We start from the raw sequence: 22,892 nt of genomic DNA, 5'->3' as shown, positions 1-22,892 counted from the left end.
ACTTACTGTAATAGTCAAGGGTCTGGATGGTGGGTCCTTCAGTTCTGTATTCTTTCATTTTTAGGCAATTTTTCTTTATTTTTTATACTTTTTGCCCCTTATTCTCCATTCTTTATATTTAAGCACCTCATTTTTTTCTTTTCTTTTTTTTTTGGTCCATTTTTCTCTATTCTTTATATTTTTTGCCCATTATTCTGTATTCTGTAAACCCCAATCACACCCTCATAGTTGTGACTGGATACAGGCATTTTGGGCGAGAAGGAGGCTTAGATAAACTATTTTGTTGTCGCCTATCATCCCCTTTACCCCACATTTTTATAAAAAATTCAACAGTTGAAATACGAAACAATACACATACCAAAGGTACTAATGAACACGGATGTTTTCTTATCCATACGTTTGGTGGTTAAATCAAATATAACATTCTGCAATCAACACATTTTACTCTTGATATTTTCCAACTAAAATTTACATATAACCCATTGGAGACTAGAATAAAATTCATGACCGAGATCTTGCCTTGCTGATCATTTTTCAAGTTTTTCGTTTATCTACAATGGCTTGTGCGTATAAGCTTAAGTCTTTAAAAAAATATGAGAGTAACATTTTGGGGCTTCTATTTTGCAAAAAAAATAATAAATTAATGGCGACATAAATTACCACATATGAGGGACTAGATTTAGGGGGGCGGTCCTTCCTTTCTGTATTCTTTAATTTTTGGAGGCATTTTTCTTTAGCTTTCAATATAACGCTTATTCTGTAAAATTCTCATGAAAATCATTTTACTATTAGATTTATTTGTTATTATATGAAATCTTTATTCTGTACATGTTTCATTTCTGTAATCAGTATTTCTTTACCTAATTCTTTGAATTTGCAGAATAATTCTTTATTCTTAGATACCCCATTATTCTCTTTTCTTTATTTTTTTGCTCATTTTTCTCTACTCCTTTATTTTGTGGCTATTATTCTATATTCTGTAAACCCTATTCAGACCCTTACATATGTCATATACTTCTACTGTCAGAGGCAAAAATTGTTCCACTATTTGAAAATTCCGCTATAAACTTCATATACAAGCACATTTTTAATACAAAGTCTGCGTAAGTAATTTCTTGCCCGAATTGAATGAAATGGTTACCATAAAAAAACAGAAATTTTCTGCATGCAGTTTCTTGCAATAATTATGAAATAATTATGAAATATCTATATATGATTTATACATTAAAGAAAATCCCTGTTGAAAGACAATTGTGAATTTTGGCATGTTCTGTTTTGTTCTGTTCTGTACAGGTATGTTCCTCCGTGATATATCGGAGCACTCCCACTTGGGAGAAAAAACGTATGACTATATCTAGGAAAAACTGACACTTGATTTCAACATTTGTATACGAATAAAGATTTCTCAGTAATAACATATCATAAAATCATTTCATAAAATTATGGTTATTATAAACTGTAACATTTATGAATTAACAGTAAAAAAAAATTTCCAAAATCGGTAAGGGCAAACCAGCATTTCAAGAACTGACAGTTTCATACGGTAACCTTCTTCTTTGGAGTATGTTTTCATAAAGGGAACAAACAGAACAGAACAGAACAGAACAGACGATCCTTCACAAAACATACCATTTTCCTCACAGAAAAAAAAATATAGATTTTGTACAGGTTATCATATTAAAAAAAAAAGGTTTATACGGTTTGCTACTCCAGAGATGTTGAAAACGTCCTTCAACTTTATTTTATGTTATTCTATTATTTATAACTACAAACCAAATACCAAAAAAAATCATCAAAAGAAAAACACTTCCATTTAAAATATTTAAATGTTTATTCAATAAAAAGGAAATATAGAATTTGAATCATTTGATATTCAATTGTTTCAATGAAAGGTAAAACTTGTTTTGCAATTTAGATTAGAAATTGTGAGTATTTTCAACAGATGCAAAAGCCTTTAAAATGTCGAATTATCGTGAAATTTCATGATTTCTTTTCAGAACATTTGTTAAACGACAAAAAGATCAAAATATCTCAATTTTTTCAGCGTTCAGACTATAAAAGTTTTTTTTCATCCTTATACAATCTACCTGACACATGCTGATTGTCCCACATGAAAAGTTCTGATTGTCCCACATTATTTCATTATGTAAAATGTTCTTAAATAAACAAGGTAGTTCTTGTTTGTTTTACTAAATAAACAAGAATTAAAATATGATTTTTTTAATCATCACATTAAAGCACTTTTGATGAAATAATATAAAATTTCTGAGTTATAAAATATAATGTTACTCTTATTTGTAAACCAAATATCAGTATTGTATTATTAATTACATTTTATTATTAAAGTTTTTAAATAAATTTAAAATTAATACATGCACAATGATTCTAAATGCTCCTGCGGTTCTCCTGCTGAAGATGCCATCAATTACTTTCTAGAATGCCAATAATATTATAACCAAAGAACATCTCTTGTTAATGATCTTATACATATGAACATACACATTGATATTGAAACGCTATTGCTTGGGAAAGATGCATATAATTACGAAACTAACTCTAAAATTTTTGATAAAGTTCGTTATTTTATTAAACAGTCAAAAAGATTTTAACGTTCTAAGTCAGCAGCTTTCTTTTTTCTCTCTGTCCTATTTGCTTTTTTTGTTGCCATGCCAATGTGTGACTCCTTCCTTTATAACTGTCGCTATACTATGTATGTGTTTGCTGTCATCATATATGTGTATTGTATATGTAAGGAGAGGACTTAATATAAGTTGTAATAACTTGTGTCCAATCCTATTGCTTGATTAATACAATAAAATAGTATTGAATTAAAATTAAATTAAAACGTCAAATTAACCAGAACCCAACAACTTTTTTCATTGATTACGAAGCTGCTGTTCAGAATTCTGCCAGAGCATCCTTTCCAGGAAAAACTATTGAAGGACATTTTGTTTCACTATACTCAGTATATTTGGCGAAAAGTGCAGTAAACAAGACTCGTCTCTTAACTATAAAGGAGAACCAGACATTCATCAACTTATACGGTCGGCAGCAGTTCTTCCTCTGGTACCACCTACAGAAATAGACGACGTCTGGTTCCATACACTAGAAGACCTGGAAAATTCGGACTCAACAGCAAATATCACTTCGTTTACGGATAACGTCACAACATAGTGGGTTGAAAGCAACAGGCAGCTATGGAACCATTACCAAACCGAAGGACCAAGGACAACAAACCACCTCGATGGATGGCACAGTGGATTGAAGAAGATGATCCGAGTACCACACCCAAACATAGTATAAAAACTACTGAACTATCTTAGAGAAGAGCAGGCAGCAAACGAAATGACTATCATTCAGTACCAAGATTTGGGAGTAGGACCAACATATAGAACAAAATACAAACAAGTCAACCAATGCCTACAGGAATTCAGACCATCTTCAGAATAGCGAAGTTATTGTGTTTTAGTATGCTGACATTGCTTCCGACTTATTTGTTACATTTTGACTAAGTTTGTTGCAATTATATGATGTGTTGTGATGTTTAAGTTATGAATCATGTGTGCTTTATTGTTGTACCTTATGCATTGTGCGTGCTTAATAGTATCTGCTCTTCGTTTCATGTGTCATGTGTGTGCTTTAATGAATTAATTTGTTCATTGTGTGTACTTTGTTGTATTTAGCTGTTTATTATGTGTGCTTAAGTGAAACTCTTTTTATTATATATCAATGTAGAATTGAGAAGTGCTTGATATGTGCTATTTTATGACTAAATATCATATATTATAGTCTGTGTTTGATGATACTTTGTAGCTAATATATGCAAAAAAAAATATGTAAATATTATCATTTGTTCATATTTATTTCTTATTTTATAAGTTACATTAGTTAGTTACCTTTAGTTACCTGCTACACACTATAAAAACAATTTAATTACTATCAAAACAATTCCCAATTGTCCCACATTTAAAACTTCCCAATTGTCCCACAAACATCTTCCCGATTGTCCCACAAAATTTCATTACTTCTTTACCTGTAATTTCAAAAAGTGGGGCAATCGTGAAGACACCATATTTTTCTCGTTTAGAAATATAGATACAGGACATTTGAAGGGACATAATAAATACATTGTAAAATATATTAAAAAAAAGGAACACGTCAGAATAATTATTTTATTTCGTGTTTTACTTTATTGGTCTTAATCTTGAAACTTCAATAAATTGATAGAAAGTAATATAGCTAATCAAAGTTATTTCTATTCAAAACGATTATGAATAAATGCAAAATTTAAATAAAAAATACCAACAAGACTTATTAATCAACATAGCCGAAATTTTCTTTTGACTCCATATAGGCATTTTGCCCTTAAATGACTACTAAGCGAGACGAATTCAAATAACAGCACTGCTCTTGTTTCCTTATCCCAATTATTTAATTACTTGTATATTTCTTATTTATTTACTCTTGTAGCTATACATAGCTAATTCTTTATTAATATATATGTTAATACTAAATGACGATTATTACCCAAAATCGTCATTAAAGGGTAATAACTCTTATTAAGAGTCGTCAGACGTATTTAACTATGTTGAATTATTTGTAATCTGGTCTTGCTGATAATTTTTGTAATTTAAAGTTTCCTTCTATCTATTATGATATTTTTGATATTAGGCAAAAAAGCAACAAAAAAAAATCGTCCTTTAAGGGCAATCATCATAACTCCATTACAAAAATCAGCTGACGATTTCAAACAAGTCCATTTTTTGTAGATCTGGTGTTGCTGATCATTTTTTATGTTAAATGTTTCTCTCTATCTATTATTGTTTTCAAGATAATAGGCAAAAACGAAAAAAAAAATGTTAAAATTCATCATTTTAGGGCAGAAACTCCTGCAAGAAGTTGTCGAACAGTTTTGATGTAAAAAGACAAAAGGTAGGCCCATCATTCGGAAAATTTAAGCTCCTGTCAGGTTTTTCTCTATTTAAAACAGTTTTCAGGATGATAGTCAACTTGCATTTTATCCCCTATATGCTATTTTTAGCCATGTTAGCCATCATGGGACACATTTTTTAAAGAAGATACTCTAATGATGATTGAGGCTAAGTCTGATTTAAGGAGAAGTCCGGTAAGGGCTAATTTTGGCCGAAAATTCGAAGTTCATCTGATGATTTCTGTTTTTACATTTTTAAACACTAAAGTGTGTACTTCACTCGATTCAATAGATTTGAACTGATTTGGTTATTTCAAACGCTCAAATTCAAGTTTAAATATGAAAAATCTATCAAATATGCTGTTAAACGTCACTTTTCAGATATTTTTTGTTTAAAATGGAAGTTGCCAAATTCATGTTTAGTCTCAACATTTAGATATATTATTACAGGCACTTGTCTCAGAATTTTTTTTCATTATACCTTAATATAACATTGCCTGTGTATGTTATGCATTTTCATTAAATACAATATATGTTTAAATATTAAGACTGAACACAAGTGCGGCCACTTCCATTTAAGACAAAAAACCGTCTTAAAATTAGCACAAGGGCTAAAATTTCAGTATTTTTCCATGCCACATTGATACAAGTACTTGATGCGTGTCCATTGTATTGTCAAAAACGACCCATATTTTTCTAACAAAAGTATTCTTCTTTCTTTAAAATGGCTTAAAGTTGACATTTTTAACAACTTTGTAAAAACGCTATATTTTTTAGTCGAAAAGGGGTCTTGCTGGGCCTACTCCATTCGCTAATTAGTTTCAGAGGAGAATATTTTTTTGAACAAGTTAACGACGACCAGTGCAATGTAATGAGAAAATCTTACTTGGCCCTGTGGGCCAGGTGAGCTAAACACAATAATTTTGCAGAACACACAACGTATTTTTTTTTTAAAGAAAGAGTTTTTTTTTTTAAATCTTCCACAGTTGAAATACAAACATAGCAATTGAGCGGATTCAGGGTAGTTGTATTAGTTAGGGAGCACCATTTTATATATTATGTGATAGGGATAAGCGATGCTTAATGAAATTAATGTGATGGAGTCTAGAACTGAAGATCAATAATATTGCACAAGACATGCTGAAAAGGAATTTTCTATACATTCAGATGCACATCAGTCACATACGATTTGAAACAAGAAACAGATGTGTAAACAATGAAAATAATTTTTCGACCTAAAATATTATATAAGTAATCAAGCCTTATAACGAATGAAAATGATTATTCTGTCTATGCCCAAAAGCCCATCAACCCCAACAAAAAAATAAACTGGTCGTCCTCTTAGCAGTTCTGTTCCTTTTCTGTTGTTCTTGAGATTCAAAGGACTTGTCTTAAAAATAACCTTTGTTGTCTGGTGGAGAGTTGTCTCATTGGCAATCGTACCATATTTAAAATTTTTGTATTTGAATGTGTAATCAGTCTCTTGAAATTGAATTTGCCATATAATTTATTATTCTGGATTATATATGTGTTATTAAAGAAAACTGCATGTTTTATATTATTTTTTTCTGATTTTTGTCCCAATGAACTCGAAAATATATTGTTGGTAGGCAGTTTTCCAATATAAATAAATGGTTGCTAGGCACTTTTCCAATAATAATGGATGGTTGCTAGGCACTTTTCCAATATAAATAAATGGTTGCTAGGCACTTTTTCACTTAAAATTAATGATTGTTTAAAACTTATGTGATGAGATCTCCCCTTGACCTGTCCTCTTCGGTAAGGTCTATATAATAGTTTATATAGTCCTGAATCAAATCATGTATGGTACTTTTTTATCAATAAGGGTGTTGCTATATGTGTTCTTATAGATATAAGAAGATGTGGTATGAGTGCCAATGAGACAACTCTCCATCCAAGTCAAAATTTATAAAAGTAAATTAAACCATTATAGGTCAAAGCTAAAAACTGTTTAGACTTTCTGTGTGAAAAGCTACCCCCCCCCCCCCCCCCCCCCTCCCACACACTTTTTTTTCCAAAATCCTGTATTCGCAACTGAATCTGTGTTGTAATTTGGAAGTTTTGTTTATTTATGTACACGAAAAAATAAGAGTTTGATTAACATACTATATAACAAAATAATAATTTTTCTGTCCACCCCGCGCGGAAGTAGTCAAGAAGACATTATTATTTTTTCAGGGGTTGACAGGATACACGTAATCGTTATAAATTTTAACTTCATGGTTTTTATGCAAACAAATTTAATAAACAATAATTTTATACAGTTGTTTGATTGTTTTCACCTTACATAGGGCTTTATTTCTGATCTTATTTCTGTGTACACAATTCTGAATATACATATTTCACCTTTATCAATATTTGGAAATCCGTATGGACGATTCCATATACCATTATGTTTTAGGGGTTTTCAGCTTCAGTGTCGAGCTGGTGTATAGTATTGAGTGTTGTCTGCGAGAAATTAATAATTTTTTGATACTAGTAGATTAACTAAATTCAAAACCAATATAAATATAGTTAACATATATATTTTATTTAACTGAGTAAATTGATCGGAATGTGAATGATACATACTATTTGACCTAAAATTCGTTTTGGTCTATCCCAGTCATGACATTTGCGCGGGAATTTCTTCCATTGACATCGTAATATAATTTACTTTGGATTATAGTTATCTTTAGATGTAATGTGATAGGATTTAATGTGATATTATTTGTCTCTTCTTCTATTGTATACTGCCTTCTCCTCTTTCCGGTGTATACCTGATTCCGGTGTAATGTTAAAATCCGGGTTTTTGTTGACATAAAAGCGCGTGCATGGGTCGGAGGTCGGAGGTTACAGACAACTGGTTCCCCACTGTATGTCAACGGATGTAAATACGTCAAACAGTCTTCATTACAGGTAAAACAATATTTATTAGCTCAACATAGTGTTTTTTCATCCATTCCAAAACCATTGATATGCCATGAAAAGTCAAGCGATCTAAAAATATTGAATATTCATCCAAAATCAATCTATTGTTACCGATACGGTCTGATTAGTCAGAGGCTGGACGTCTGGAATGTGGTTAATCTGTTAACGGTATCTCATTGGTTATAAATAACATTAAATGGCTGCATCTCAGCTGCTTCCGGACTGCTTCTGGGGGAAGTGAAGGATATCTTAACATCTGATTGGCTATTATTAAGTTGTATGCATTATATGTCAACGCGTCCGTAAATGGGGTCGGATAAAAATAATGATAGTAGGTCATCGGTAGAAACTATAATGAAGTGTTCAATTGCTATCATAATTTTAGCCAAAATTAGTTCAGGAAGCCCTGTCAATTTGAGCAAATAATATCATTCTGTGATGATGAAATTTATGTTATCTTGAAATTTTGTTGCAATTTTGGTACAAAGGTGTGTATTGATGGATTATATTAATGTTCTTTCAAAAACAAAACAATAATACATCTAATCTTCACTTTATAGTGCGTATTGAAAAATAGTTTGCTATATTTCTTCATAAACTATAATTTTAAATAGTAAATACATAAAACGTGTGCTCTATGATTAAAAATGTTATCCTCATATTTTTCATTGCTTGAACATATTGATTTGAAAATATTCAAATCACGGAATTTAGGGAGCTACCATTTGATTTTTATGGGGGGGCTAGGATGAAAATATTTGTCCTGCCTTTTTATTTTTCTCTCTATTCGGTCCTGCCTTTTTATTTTTTACTCTATAAGGTCCTGCCTTTTTTTTTAGTTTATCCTGACTTTTTTATTTAACTAAATTGTCATCATGCCTTTTTTTTTGGCAAATAATCTCATCCTACTCAAAACTCCTGTCCTGCCTATTTTTTTCAAATTTCATCCTAGCCCCCCCATAAAAATCAAATGGTAGGTCCCTTACAGTATTGATACGAAGATGTCCTTTCGTTTCCCCCGCATTCACCGCTTCATTGATTTCTGATGTAAACAAAACAGACAATTGCCGATAAACAGCATATTAGAAGAATTGAAAACAAACAAGGTTAGTAATATGGTTGCGTTTGTGCAAGGAAGCAAACACCAAGCATCACGGTTTAGTTATGGGCAAGGGTTTCAGTGCACTATAGTTTGTTTAATGACCCCTCTAGCTGGACGTCTACGACTATACTATGAAATTAAAAAAGGCAGCAATGAGCAATTTGAATTAATATGCCTGAAAACCCAAGATACTTGCAACACAGCGAGGTCCTAAATGATGTTCGCATGTGGGGTAGACAGTTTAATGGGATCAACTGAACTTGGCGACCACAATACTCGTATACATAAAATGTATTATTCAAAATTAGAAACATTTATTCATTTTTGTATCTCATGACAAAGTGTATTCAAGGGAAATAACCCAAGGATTTTGAATTGATGCACAAAAATTTCAGACTCTTTTTGTACTATTTAGTTCAGAAATGCCTATTGTCTTGGCACACTTCTTCACCATTGTATCCTGACACGAAAAAGACATAAAGTACAACCACTTAGCTAAGGGTACTCTAGATCTTTTGAAAAATGAGCCAGTCCTGATGGATCGAGTTGTGAGTCTTTTGGTACACTTTCCGTTAATGCATCGGAAACCATAGCCATCTGTAGTGTCTTTTGTTGGTCGAAAAAAACACCAACAAGTTGTTAATAAAACACATCAATGAAAATAACAAACCCTATTGATTTTTTGTTTTTTTTTTACAATACTTGTACATTAATTATATACGAGTATTGTTGACAATACTAATATACGAGTATTGTGGTCGCCAAGTTCAGTTGATCCGTTTAATGTACTCGTACATAATGATTTATTCTTTGGAGTCGTTGTACACCCCAGGCGGATCCAAAAGGGGGGGGGGGGAGGGGGCTGGGGCCGCCCCTCCCCTTGGTTGATTATATAGCCCCCCCCCCCTTTATGAAAAGTTCTGGATCTGCCACTGTACACAGTGGTGCTCAGCAGTCATTGTTAATTGATATATCAACAGCACTGAGAACTGCATTTGACAAATGTTTGATATAGATACATCCAATTCTAATTTGTTCACATTACAATGTACAATGTATAGATCAGGTCTTACAATAAGTATATTTCATCGTGATGATAATAACTATTTGCTTTGATTCACATGCTCGAGATAATCAAGGTTTCCCATTTTCAGATGGTGCTGCTATTTTGCTAACCTTTTTAAATCTGAATGAGCTGATACTATATGTATAATCATCAATATACAATGGTGCTGAGTTTAATCTATCGGCTGTATTTGTATAAGTATTTGTAATATGGGCAATAATTTGGTATTGGGACCGTTTCCGATAACGATAGAAAAGTGATAAAATATTGTATTTTGTTGAGAGAAGTTGTTGCTCCACCATCAAATGCTATTATTTCTATTAAAATATAGGTGCTTTCTAATCTCCCCTAGAGAGAACTTGAAATAAACAAATATTTAAGATTATTCGGCCACTTTTGTATGTCGTTTCTTAGCGTTATTTTCGCTTCCGAAGTGCGTAACGCTGCCCGATTTAAAGATAATCGTCGCCTGCAAAATCGTAACTTTTGCTTTCAAATAATAGAGAACATCGATCAAAAAGAATAGTCAGAAGAAATTGCCGAGAACTATAACTATTTTTGTAGCAGGTGTAAGAAAAGTAGCGTTACTTTGGTTTCCGATTTCGTAACGCAAAATTGAGATGGTGTAGTCTGCTTTATTGGACTTGAATTCTTCATAACAATATGCAAATATGAACTCTCGCGAGATGTTCAAACAGGTAAATCAGTGATTATTTACATTCTAGTTTTGTCCTTCGTAATAATTAAGTTAGAAAATGACGTTATCGTTATGCGTTACATTTCACACGAAACAGAAGTCCGGTTATTTACTTTTTTTTAATTAAAATTGTTTTTGTCGTTCAGTCCAAATCATTTCCGGTCATAAGTGAAACATGTGGCTAACATGTGATTAAGCGCTTTACGGCCGGTTATAGGAAATATTAGGTCTAAACATCGTTTTTGTTTCCAACGGGATAGTAGCAAGCATATTCTGTAGACTGTTTTCATATTGTTTAAAAAAGGAAGATACAATTTTGAAAGAGATCGCGACGGGGGTCTATTATTTTTCCTACGTGCATAATGTTGCACACTATCTTGAGTGAAAATAAATGCCCAATGACTTGACAAAATCGATTTCTTATTCGAGGGACGTTACAACACACTTTGTTTCCGAATAACGATAAAAAGGGTCCTTGGAAAATTCAATCAACATTACGTCTCTTATCATTCTGCCGATGCTCGATGAATTGATTTTGCTTTAGCATTAAATTGTACTTGATATTTTAGGTAAATACAGATAATTTAAAAAAAAAATACATGTTGATATACCGTTACACTTGGAATGTACAGAGTTGGTATCTTTGTCACAATTTTTATTTTTTTATTTTAATCATATTCAGCAAACACTTTTCAAAAATGCAATAATATTGTCAAAGGAGAAGTGAAGTTTTACCATGCATGACTTGAAAGGAAGTACTTTATCGATTTTAGCCCACTAAAGAAGGTTAACATGTGGAAACCATGTACATGGTGTACATGTCACAAATATCACATGATGCCTATTATAAGATTTTAATTCCAAGTTGAAAGTTTTTTACTTTACTGGATTAATAGGAAATTGACATTGGAATTAAATGTATAAAATTTGAATTTCAAAACCAATAAATACATTTTTTTGGCTAAACATCAAGATACAACGATTATGGTATCCTGTATCAATTAAGAAAACGTGGAAATTCTCTGAATAGATTGCACTAATTTTGTTTAAACAAACACATATTTAGGAGTTTTATAGTAATACTATTAAACATTTAAGACAGAGTTTAACCAGAGATGCAAATCTAAATGCATATGTATGCCAGTAGTAAATCAATACATGGAAACCGCCAATGTTGTATCCAGTTTAGTTGTATGCGTCACAATTTCATAGGGTTTCAAAAGTGTTATTTCCATTCAGGTAAGTAGTGCCGGTTCACTGCCTGCATGGCCAATATATCAAAACACTGTTCTTTTCAACTTAAAAGTAACATTTTGCTTTGAAAATATGTTCCTATATCAAATTTGCCATAAAACATTGCATGACATAACATGTCACGGGTGCCACATGTGGAGCAGGATCTGCTTACCCTTCTGGAGCACCTGAGATCACCCCCAGTTTTTGGTGGGGTTCGTGTTGTTTAGAATTTTTTATTAATCAAGATTTATATATTTGTGGTCACAAATTTTGGAAAGAAATTTAGTGAAATAAACCAGGCTATTCTTTTTGGTATATGAGGTTTTTGGTTATATTTCCGAATCCATGGTACTTAATTGTAATTTTCCAGCAGTTGTAATGAAACAATTATAGGATTTCATTGAATTTCTATACACCAGCAAAATAATGGTTTTGTATATGGAATCTTGTCTTTATAAAAAAGAAGATGTGGTATGATTGCCAATTAGACAACTCTCCACAAGAGACCAAATGACACGGAAATTAACAGCTGAGCTAAAGGTCACTGTATGGCCTTCAACAATGAGCAAAGCCCATACCACATAGTCAGCTATAAAAGTTCCCGAAATCACAAATGTAAAACAATTTAAACTTTCATTGGATATAAGAAGATGTGGTGTGAGTGCCAATGAGACAACTCTCCATCCAAGTCGAAATTTATAAAAGTAAACCAATATAGGTCAAAGTATATTCTTCAACACGGAGCCTTGGCTCACACCGAACAGCAAGCTATAAAGGGCCCCAAAAATTACTTGTGTAAAACCATTCAAACGGGAAAACCAACAGCCTATTAAATCTATATAAAACATGCAATTTTACAAAAATCAAGGGACAGGGTGGACGTTACAAGATACTACTTATACTGTGGACATCACTCACATATTGGATGTTCCAAACATTAATATGTTTGTTGGATCACGCTTTTTGTTTTGTGTTCAATAAAATTTAGAAATTTAAAATGTCATGCATCTTTCCAATTGAATCAAAAGTGAGAGCTGAGAAAGTGCCTCCCAACAACCCCAATACATTCACTTCTGGAACAGCCCTTTATAGAAAAGTACATTATATAAGATAAGTAGCAGTAGCTAGATCTCCCAGTTTTTACAGTGCTTGAATTTTCTGGTTAGTGACGCATAAGCACTGCAATCGTGTTACAGAGCTAGCTAGCACACAGCATTGGGTTTCTAAGGGTTAGTAGGCACATGTGCTACATATAAAAGTGTACAAGAATTATAACAAAAAGCAAGAGAAAATACATTGGTAGTCAAAATCAGTAGATGCAAGTTGGCGCCCAAAATAATTTATTATAGTGACATCCTAAAGACTTAGGAAGCTACCATTTGATTTTTATGGGGGGGGGGGGCTAGGGGCTAGGATGAAAAATTTTGTCCTGCCTTTTTATTTTTCCCTCTATTCGGTCCTGCCTTTTTATTTTTCACTCTATTCGGTCCTACCTTTTTTTTTTTTTAGTTTATCCTGACTTTTTTTTTTACATAAATTGTCATCCTGCCTTTTTTTTTTTTGCAAATAATCTCATCCTGCTTTTTTTATACGCCCGTCAAATTTTTGACGGGACGTATTATGTTATACAAATGTCCGGCGTCCGTCCGTCTGTCTGTCCGTCTGTCCGTCTGTCTGTCCGTCTGTCTGTCCGGCGTAAACATGTCGCACCGTAACTTGAGAATGACTTATCCAAATTTCATGAAACTTAACATAGTTGTTTCTTATGATGGTCAAACGATCTGTATACTTTTTGGTGAAAATAAGATTAAAACTTTTTGAGTTACGGGACTTAGTAACTAAAACAGGTGTGTTTTTTTTTTTCACATGTCGCGCCGTATCTCAAAAACAATTAATGATTATTGCTTAAAACTTTACACACTTCTTAGTTATATTAATCTTAAGATCTGTATACTTTTTGGTGATGATTCAAAATTTTATTTTTATACGCCCGTCAAATTTTTGACGGGACGTATTATGTTATACAAATGTCCGGTGTCCGTCCGTCTGTCTGTCCGTCTGTCTGTCCGTCTGTCCGTCTGTCTGTCCGGCGTAAACATGTCGCACGGTAACTTGAGAATGACTTATCCAAATTTCATGAAACTTAACATAGTTGTTTCTTATGATGGTCAAACGATCTGTATATTTTTTGGTGAAAATAAGATTAAAACTTTTTGAGTTACGGGACTTAGTATCTAAAACAGGTGTGTGTTTTTTTTTCACATGTCGCGCCGTATCTCAAAAACAATTTATGATTATTGCTTAAAACTTTACACACAGTTTTAGTTATATTAATCTTAAGATCTGTATACTTTTTGGTGATGATTCAAAATTTTATTTTTGAGTTATTGAGTATTTTGTTTAAAAAGGGGGAGGGGTTTTTCACATGTTGCGCCGTATCTCAAAAACAGTTTATGATTATTGCTTAAAACTTTACACACTTCTTAGTTATATTAACCTTAAGATCTGTATACTTTTTGGTGATGATTCAAAATTTTATTTTTGAGTTATTGAGTATTTTGTAAAAAAAGGGGGAGGGGTTTTTCACATGTCGCGCCATATCTCAAAAATGATTTATGATTATTGCTTAAAATTTTACACACTTCTTAGTTATATTAATCTAAAGATCTGTATACTTTTTGGTTTTGATTCAAAATTTTTTTGTTGAGATATTGATTTTTTTTTTTAAAAGGGGTGTTTTCACATGTTGCGCTGTATCTCAAAAACGATTTATGATTATTGCTTAAAATTTTACACACTTCTTAGTTATATTAATATAAAGATCTGTATACTTTTTGGTTTTGATTCAAAATTTTATTTTAGAGATATTGAGTTTTTTGTAAAAAAAAAAGGGGGGGTTTTCGCATGTCACGCCGTGTGTCAGAAACTATTTATGCTTATTGCATAAAAATTCACACACAAGACGACGGGCGTATCATGCGCTCATGGCGCAGCTGTTTATTTTTTACTCAAAACTCCTGTCCTGCCTAAGTGCCCTTGTTTCTATATTCTCATAATTTTTATTGTCTATTGGAAAAAAATTATAAAAACAGTCCTAAATTTAAAAACCAAAGTTATAAGTAACATTATCAAGAAAAAGTTTACTGTTCAGATTATTTTAAGCTGATTTTCCAATAAAATAAAACTAAAAAAATGCTTTCGGTTTCTTATGGTTTCCTGTCGTGTTTCAAAAAAATCTTAATTTAACATTGAAAATAGATTTTAAATATTAACATGAAGCAAGTAACACTAGTAATGGTGTTCATTTATGTCTTTTGAAATAAATTGTGCAAAATAAAGACAATAAAGTTTTGTTTCCTGTTTGGTTTCCTGTCACGAAAACGGTGAATCAAAATTGATTAATTTTTCCTCGAAAAACCTACTTGTTCCATTAATACTAGTCTCACACCAACACAACCCACAGAATAAAAGTTAAAGTTTTAGAACTTAAAAAAAAAGATACAAAAAGAAACCAAAGGCCGAATACCAAAATATTGCCCATATGTGATATTGGCAGATCGAACTGACTATGTAAAGGCTCTAGTTTATGACTTGGATGCGTTAAAAATGATGGTGGTTGATAAGGAAATCCAGATCCAGGATGTTAATCCAAAACCGAACAGGTATTTTACGTATATATATTAGAATTCATCCTCATGAACATAGTACCCATATATAATAACCATACACCTAATCGCTTTATGGAATTCTGTCCCAGCTGACCTGAGAATCTGTCCCGCTTCAACCATTGACATCATACTACAATCACTTTTCCATTGTGGCGTTAGATATTTTGTATTATGACGTCAAAATTTTACGTGAACCTTTGTGATGGCCAGTAATTGCAGACAAATAGCAATAAGTAGGATTCAAAGCCATCTTTAATAAATCAACTCTAATGAAATATTCTTATATATATAGATGATCACATGACATCATGAACATATACATCACTTTACTATGCTAAAAATAAATTTTTCAAATGCATCTATTTAAAATAAATTATTGCATGCCTTTCATAAGTTCTGTTTTGTACATAACTGAATAACAATGCCGAATATAATGGAAGCATACATTAATGTAATTTTATTTTATTTTTCACATAGCATCTGACAGCATTGAATGATACGATATGAATCAGCAGATTTATCGTTGTTATAGAAGTTCAACGAGAAGTTATATATTTTACTTAGTTGGGTGGGTAACATAACATTTATCTTGTCATTATAATATAAAAAAAGAAGATGTGGTATGATTGCCAATGAGACAACTCCAAAAAAGACCAAAATGACACAGAAATAAACAACTATAGGTCACCTTATGGCCTTCAACAATGAGCAAAGCCCATACTGCATAGTCAGCTATAAAAGGCCCCGAAATAAAAATGTAAAACAATTCAAACGTGAAAACCAACGGCATAATCTATGTTTGCTCATCATTCATCATGAAAACACTCACATTACAAATCATTTTAGGAAAGCACTGTGTAAGCAGACATTTCAGGAAGCAACAAGTCTGTAGGCTGACTGTATATATATATATATATTATCTGAACAAGTTCATTTCTTGTCAACTTCATAATTATTTCAAACATTTTAATAGATGTCATCCAAATTTGGTCTTTTTCTTTTAGCTTAATATTCTTGCTTTTTCAAAGTCATGTTCATTTATTTTTTCAACTGCGCCCAGAAATATGCGGTACCTTTAATTTCAGAAAATGATTTAGGGAAAGGCGATCTGGGTCCCCCTTTTAAAACCTACATTTAATGTTAATGCAGACATATTACTTGTTCCAAACCAAACCTTGTCAAGTTTCGGGACCCCGGGTACCCCTTCTTTCTATAATTCATCCTACATCTACTTTTGAATTTGTTGCTTATTTGTTATTTGGTCTATGAATATATGTCTATATATTGACAAAAAAGTCAATGAAACCACATCTTGATGGTCCCACAAAAATGTTGATAATGTGTACATTTCATTTTTTTTTTCTATCTCCTCTCATATGATAGCAGTACCTTTTTGGTCACTATTCTGTGTTGCGTCTAAATATTAATTGTAACACTTTAAAGTGACTGAACAGGTAAAACAAATACTTCTCATGAAACAGAAAAAGAAGACTACTTGGAACAGCAACAGTCTCCGGGACAAGTTTGCACTTCCGCTGAGTGCAAAAGTTGTCACCTTAATTTTTGGAGTTAAGTCAAAATGAAGTTGATAACTTGGTTGGTATTGGTTCCCTGATATTTGTCCTAACAAATTTTGGCTCTAGCACCACTGTTAAAAAAGTTATGCCCCTTTTTTCAACAATTTCCTCAGAGGAAAAGTAGTTTTCCTCAAGGGAAATCAAATTTCCCTAAAGGAAAAAGATTTTTCCTTAAGGGAAATTGTATTTTCCTCAAGGGAAAAAGATTTCCCTTAGGGAATTTGCTGCATTAATATTTCCTTTGAGGAAATTCTATTTCCTGTGAGGAAATTTGCGGCTTCAAATTTTCCTTTGAGGAAATTCTATTTCCTCTGAGGAAATTTGAGGCTTCAAATTTTCCTTTGAGGAAATTTGCAGCTTCAAATTTTCCTTGGAGGAAATACTTTTTCCTGTGAGGAAATTTTGTCAACTGCAATTTCCTTTGAGGAAATATTTAACAAACACTTTTCCTTGAGGGAAAACTCAATACCACAAATTTCCTCTAAGGAAAACATTGTTCTCCAAATTTCCCCTTAGGAAATTTCTGTACATCAACTTTCCCTGTAGGAAATGCTTTCCCCTATTTTTACTCATTGTAAATTTCTTCACTATACAAACAGTATGAACATAATGTTTACAAGACTTAATAAATGATACAAATGATATTTAAACTTTAATAAATTTTTGACTCAAAATTATCATGACATACAAAAACAATATAGTGAGTCTGACTGTTTAGGTCAAGGTATTGTACATACTTTATATGACTTTAACTTTGATTTTTAAAATATTTTTTGTAGCAAAGTATTCTGTTTTCTTTGTTATTGTTTCAATTGTATACATTAATAAGCAACCAATTTGAATGTCATACCATTTGTGGAGTTCTTAAGAATGCTTTCATATTTGCAAATTAAATAATAAAATAAACACTTTTCTTGTAAATTTTAATTTTCCTCTGTTTCAGCTGCTGTGTACAGTTATTCAATTCACTATGTAAAAGTTCATAACATAAATTATTCCATTCACTTAACAATTTCCTTCAATTCTTAGAGAAAACATTTTTGCAATTTGTTCTTCGAAGATCTTCTTCAGTATATTTGATATGAGGGAGCGATGTAAATGAGTGGATAAAGCTGGTGTTCCTTTCAACAACAAAATACTATTTTTTTCTTCATTTCTCCCTTCTTTCGACGAATATATATAATATGTTGTTGCATTTATACAATTGTGTTTTTCTGCATCTATGATAGAACTCCATTTTGTTTATAGCCATTATCATGTGATTATGATGAAATTTCCTATTTCTTTTTTGCAGGAAAGCACACATTCCATTTCACATTAATCCAATTAGCGCACCATGTAGATAGATATCAACTTTCAGTTTCCTCTTCAGTATTGACCTATTGATCATGAAAACCAAGATGTCTGATCACCTATAAATACACAAAATAAACAAATAAAATGTTATAGATGGAGAGAGAAACAGCAATAAAAAAGCTTATTTTGTCATGTTTATGAACATTTTAAGAATATTTCCTTTCTTACTTGCATGACTTGTGAGTTCTCTTAATTCCGTGCTTTTTGTCTATGGGTTTTTATATTACCCCGGTAGTTGATTTTGTGCATTTTATCAATCTTTCGAGTTGAGGCAATTGCAACGGTTATTTTTACAGTTTGTTCTTTATATGTTGAGCTGTTAAACCACTGTCCAAGGTTAAGGTAGGGTTAAGTGCTCACAAACCTGATTTTTTTATTACATGTATTAGTTTTTATTGATTTTTAACTAGCTGTCAGTAGCTGTGAGTACTAACAGATCTTTTGTGTCTTTTCGATTAAGAGAAAGGTATACATTTCCTGCTTAGTTCGGACTGTTTATTTTTTTGCAGGAAATCTACCGGTATGTCATTTGTTGTCTGGTGAAGAGTTGTCTTATTGGCAATCATGCCACATCTTCTTATTTTTATATAACCTTGCCATATTCTGATTGTGCCTGTTCCAAGTTCGGAGCCTGTAGTTTATTCTGACACTCAAATTTAGTGGTTGTAGTTGTTTCATATCTCTCATATTTATTTTTTTTTAATTTGTTTTGTTATAAACTAGGCAATTAGTTCTACAGTTGGGATTATTTCAATTTTTCGTCTGAGGGCCTTTTATAGCTGACTACTTTGACAATAGGGTATGGACTTTCTCATTATTGAAGGCCGTCACTGGCCTATAATTGCTTTCTTAGAGCAATGATCAATAGTTTTCATATTTAATATGCCACATCTTTTTATTTTTATAATAATCATGATAATCATCTTTCAAGGGCAATAACTTTCATAAAAGTGGCCTTATGAGTCTTATCGAGCATCACTGATGAGTGTTTTGTAGACGAAACGCGCGTCTGGCGTAAATACAAAATTTATTCCTGGTATCTATGATGAGTTTACTTACCATTTAGGTTTTGTTGACTTCTGCAAATTTTAAATTGCCTATCATTTCTGCTGTTTATAATTTCTCTGCATCTTCTATAGTTCTTGTCCTACACATAAAAAGAGTAAAAATTATTATTTAATGACATCTTGCATCAATAATTATTTTGCTGTTTAATGTATATATCAATACGTGTTTAATAAAAAGCTGTACCATGAGTGCTTGATAAGCTTGTTGCCTTTTTAGCTTGGGTTTATGCTTTAAATGAATTTTAATGATCAACTACATTATAGAAAAACTCTGAGCACTGCGCAACTAAGACCCCCCCCCCCCCCACCTACAAAAAACAAAACTACAGGCTCGAAAGAGCCTGTGTCGCTCACCTGACTCTATTTGGGTTTTTGAAATCATATAAAAAAGATAAAAATCATAACAGATACTTTAATAATGATTGAGGCCATATTTGGTTTAATATTGTCCTACTACGCTGGCGGCCGTCTTGGATGATGCATCAGCTACAGAGTAACAACACTTGGTCAACACCTCATAAGGAACATTCATGCTATGTTTGGTTTCATTCCATTCAGTGGTTCTCTAAAAGAAGACATTTGTATGTATTTCCTATAGGGTCCTATCTTAAACTAAGTCCCCCACTGCCGGCCATCTTGGATGATAGATCGGCAACAAAGTAACAACTCTTGGTCAGCACCTCACAAGGAATTCAGTGGTTCTCTAGAAGTTCAAAATGTAAAAAGTTAACAACGGCAACGGACGACGACGGACGCCAAGTGATGAGAAAAGCTCACTTGGCCTTTCGAGCCAGATGAGCTAAAAAAGGACATGCACACAGAGTGGTATTCATTGAAACAAAACATGAAAATAATTTGGCTCCATTTTAAGGGATATTGCAAGTGTATATACATTTTGTAAGTTTAAGGCCGTGATTTTTGAACAAATACAATTCTAAAACCTTCCAAAGTGTGAAAATGGACAATTTTAAATAATTTTCCAACAACTAAAATTCCATAACTCTGCATCTTATATAAAAATAAATAGGGGATGATACTCCGGCTTGCATATCATATAAAGTTATAAAGGAAGATAACTGAAGAACGGTAAAATTTATACTACTAAAATTATAACTTGATCTGATTTTGTGGTAAAAAGTATTGCGTTAAAGTTTAATAAAATTTGGTTGAGGCAAACTTAATTTAGAGGACGGAAACGTAAAATTCATCATTTTTTCCATCTGTAAAGGACATAACTCTAGAACAGACTGAGTCAGTAAAAGTGACACCACCAAATTTCAAACTGTTTTTTGTGGTAATAAGCATTGTGTGCAAGTTTCATAACATTTGGTTGAGGCAATCTAAAGTTAAAGATAGAGAGCTGGAAACCAAAAATTCAGCAATTTTTCCATTTGTAAAGGGGCATAACTCTAGAATGGCAACACTGACACCACCAAAATTCACACTTGATCTGAGTATTGTGGTAATAAGCTTTTGAAAAAAGTTTTATAACATTTGGTTGAGGCAAACTAAATTAGAGAACAAAAACCAATGACTTGGGACAGACGGACAGACGGTCAAGGGTTGACCCACTAATCACATGACTATGGGTCATAAAAATGTAAAGGGAGTTTATGTCAATATTTAAAATCAATTCACCAAAGTTTCATAAAAATTGGTGAAAGCATTCTTGAGACTATCCAAAGTCTCAATATACAATAAAAATTTAAATCAGAAATTTTTTTTTAAATTGAAAGGGAAATTATCATGATTATGTTAATTGGCAATATTAATAAATGCATGCAACAATTTCTGAAATTTACAGTATATAGGCTTTTAACCCCACCATATTTTTGCACCTGTCCCAAGTCAGGAGCCTATATGTGGCATTTGTCAGTTTTGTATGATATTTAATTTTAGTTTCTTTTATATATTTCGGAGTTTAGTATGACGTCCATTATCACTGAACTAGTATACATTTTTGTTAAGGAGCCAGCTGAAGCACGCCTCAGGCTGTGGGATTTTCTCGCTGCATTGAAGTCACATTGGTGACCGACTCATCTGCTCTTTGGGCAGGTTGTTGTCTCTCTGACACATTCCCCATTTCTATTTTCAATTCTATTTTAAATTCAATTATAAATGTAAGGCTTCTTGTTGATTTGTTTTACATTTGTCATTTCGAGGCCTTTTATTATATTTACAGCTTTCTATATGCATAGGTGCTTGAGGACAGGATCCTGTTTTGAGCCCCTCCCCCCCTATGGTCCCTCCCCCTTATTATCATAAATCTTAGATTTTTCAATATATATCACTTATTTGTACCATAAACATACTAATATACCATATTTTTACTCTTAATATGCATGTTTACTATCAACGTGAATCTCGACTCCTGTCCTCAAGCACCTTTGTCTATATGGTGTGAATTTTGCTCATTGTTGATGGTCGTACGGTTATCTATAGCTCAACGAAGCAACATCACAACTGTTTCTAAGTTTGTGAAGTCAGAGGACTATATTCATCTTTCCGACTTTCAGATCATTTGTTGATTTTTCATGAATACGTGCCATTCCAATATGAAATAGCTAAATCATGTATATATTAAAAAAAACCTTTAAACTAGGATACTCATTTGGGGAACTAAAGATTTGTTGGTTTTTCCCTAGTCCAAATAATTATGACGTCTGGCAAGGCTATTTTTTTTCTGGGACGCCTAAATAGCCTTGCAAGACGTCATAATTATTTGGACTAGGTTTTCCCCACCATCGACATCGTCCTGTGGACGAAACGAGTTTGGCGCATTAACAAAAAGATCATGTCTGTAGTGACAAGTTAGTGTGTGTGCTTACCAATATTTGAATTTTATGAGCCTTCTTTTTGAATATTTTTTTCATTTTTTGGTACAATACTGACGTCGAGTGCTGTTGTTGTTGTGCTGTTTATTTTTTACAAAAGCGATCAAGTAATGCAGGGGAAGGAAACTTACTTAAAAGACCAAAATGAGTCGCAACTAATTGTACATAAATATTTTACTATGCAGTCAGTATCCTGATATACATGTATATACTCTTAGACTCATTTCACAGAAAAATCGTACAAGTGAAAATACTCGTTAGTCATGAACATTTTATATCACTTAAAATTTAGATTTTATAACTTAGATTACGAAAGATGATAATTTGTCAAATAAGCCCTTGTAAACAGGTGCTGCATTTTTTAGCACGTGTCAAAAAACAGTTAAAAGTGCCGGGATCTGACAGAGCTTTCAAGAGCTATTTCTGTT

The 22,892-nt window shown here is 32.4% G+C and overlaps 1 long non-coding RNA gene across 1 annotated transcript; it reads right to left on the bottom strand.

Moving 5' to 3' along the window:
- Positions 1–17,846: 17,846 nt before the first annotated feature.
- On the bottom strand, positions 17,847–22,618 carry LOC127726739 (uncharacterized). Its single transcript, XR_007993664.1, has 3 exons — positions 22,459–22,618; positions 19,623–19,710; positions 17,847–18,619 (listed from the first exon to the last, which is right to left on the bottom strand). It is a non-coding gene; the product is annotated as an uncharacterized LOC127726739 (long non-coding RNA).
- Positions 22,619–22,892: the final 274 nt, after the last annotated feature.

The sequence above is a fragment of the Mytilus californianus genome, unplaced genomic scaffold, assembly GCF_021869535.1.
Source record: "Mytilus californianus isolate M0D057914Y unplaced genomic scaffold, xbMytCali1.0.p SCAF_18, whole genome shotgun sequence".
NCBI classification, from domain to species: domain Eukaryota; kingdom Metazoa; phylum Mollusca; class Bivalvia; order Mytilida; family Mytilidae; genus Mytilus; species Mytilus californianus.
This window is presented reverse-complemented; position numbering and strand designations above follow the sequence as displayed.